Source organism: Nilaparvata lugens, unplaced genomic scaffold (assembly GCF_014356525.2).
Source record: "Nilaparvata lugens isolate BPH unplaced genomic scaffold, ASM1435652v1 scaffold5319, whole genome shotgun sequence".
NCBI lineage: Eukaryota > Metazoa > Arthropoda > Insecta > Hemiptera > Delphacidae > Nilaparvata > Nilaparvata lugens.
Genome location: NW_024091177.1, coordinates 4,647 through 6,692, shown reverse-complemented (window position 1 = coordinate 6,692; position 2,046 = coordinate 4,647). Strand labels below are relative to the sequence as shown.

The 2,046-nt window shown below is 34.5% G+C and overlaps 1 long non-coding RNA gene across 1 annotated transcript; it reads left to right on the top strand.

Annotated features, from left to right (window-relative positions):
• Nucleotides 1-1,166: 1,166 nt before the first annotated feature.
• Nucleotides 1,167-1,816, top strand: LOC120355943. The gene is made up of 3 exons (XR_005573872.1): nt 1,167-1,302; nt 1,431-1,530; nt 1,680-1,816. It is a non-coding gene; the product is annotated as an uncharacterized LOC120355943 (long non-coding RNA).
• Nucleotides 1,817-2,046: the final 230 nt, after the last annotated feature.

Genomic DNA, 2,046 nt, shown 5'->3' with positions numbered 1-2,046 from the left:
TAAAATGCAAAAAAGGTACTTGAATGATTCAATGAAGAATTTGCACAAAGAATTCAGTGCAGAAATGCCTCAGAAGGTGAGTTATGCAACTTTTTGCAAGTTGAGACCATTTTGGGTGGTTTTTCCTAAAGTGACGGATAGAGACACGTGCAAATGTGTTCTCCATGAGAACATGACTCTTCTTCTTGAGAAACTATTTCAAAGGAAAGTTATCAGACCCAAATCAACGTACGAGCTATGCAAATACATGTGTTGTGAAGGAGATATTTTGAATGAGAAATGTCTGGAAAGACGCTGCAATATGTGTAAAAGTAAGAAGCTTGATATGCTGCCAAACACTGAAGACAATGACACTATCACCTATTATCAATGGGTGATTAAAAAAGTTCCTATTACTGTAAAAGGAGTTCAAAAAATCTGCCAGAAAACTGTGAAAGAAGAATTCACCTCAACAAACAGAAAAGCATATGACCTAACAAAATCAATATTGAAATTTATGATTCATGTATCAAACATAAAACACCAGAGATCCACTATACAGAATATTAAAAAAACCCTCAAAGCAGACGAAGTTTTAATACATTCCAATTTCAGTGAGAATTATAATTTCAGTACGAAAGTGAGGTGCAATCTGCACATTTTGGTGGCTCCAAGGGCCAACTCAGCCTCCACATCGTAGTAGTTTATTATAAATGCCAAGACTCTTCAGAGGTTTTACCTAAATCGTTCTGTACTGTTTCCAATGATTTAAGACATGACTCTGCAGCAGTTTGTGCTCATTTGGAGCCTATAATCGAAGAAGTGAAAAACATTGTACCATCACTTAACACCATACACTTTTTGAGTGATAGTGTTGTTAATCAGTACAGAAGCAAAACTATGTTTTATTTGATGGGTACTCAATTAACCAAACTTACAGAAGTAAAGGAGCTGCGATGGCACTACTCTGAAAGTGGCCATGGGAAAGGTGCACCGGATGGTATTGGGGGGTGTCTAAAGAGAAATGCCGACAATCTTGTTGCACTAGGGAAAGATATCTCTACATTTGAAAAGTTCATCTCCGAGTTGAAAACCAAATGTCCAGGTGTAACCATCCTTCCCGTATAAGTGAATCCATTGATCAATTTAAAACCACTGCTTCATTGGAGACTTTCAAAGGAACTCTGAAAATTCACGAAGTAGTTTGGACCAAAGATGAAAGCAGTTTTCTTCAAGCTAGGGCATTAAGCTGCTTAAAATGTGAAGCTGGAACTACTTGCAAGCACTATAATATTGGCAACATACATCTCAGTGGCACAACGAGTATCCTTTCAAAAAACCATACTATTTTTAGATGTATGTAAAATATATTTTCATTTAAAATATTACTCATTTTAAAAATAATAAGAGAACACTTTTTGTTGGTTTTTTTCCTTAACCATAATTTTCAGGTTCATTGTCCAAGAAACCAAGGCTAAGGTATGAGGAGGTATTCACCGATTCTGATGATGACACCAGCTTCAATTGAGAAGACATCACAAGAAAATAACAGTATAATTTCATTTATAATTTGCTATTTAGTTTTCATTCAAAACTTGACAAATTAATTGAATTAGTGAAACATCATTATATCATACATCATTTAATGAAAGAAATTAATGGATTTTTTGCGTTCTGTTTTCCTCAACTATGATTAACAGATTTGTCCAAGGAATCATTTGCAGATTTGAAAGCTAGAGATTGGTGTATGTTGGAATATGGCAATGAATTGTTCCCGGGGGAAATTTCAAGAAAGATTACATCAAATCAGTTCGAAGTATCATGTATGGTCAAAGCTGGGAGATTTTGGAAGTGGCCTACCAGACAAGACATTTTAATCTACTCTATAGATGATATAAAGAGCAAACTTTCTCCACCAGTCCTTGTTAATTTTAGAGGACATTACAAGTTTGAATGAAATAAAGTGTTCTAAATGAAAGAAAGTGTGTACAGCTTGATATCACAATACATTTTAATACGCACACACTTTTATTTATAACACTTTATTATTTCATTCAAGGTTGTAAT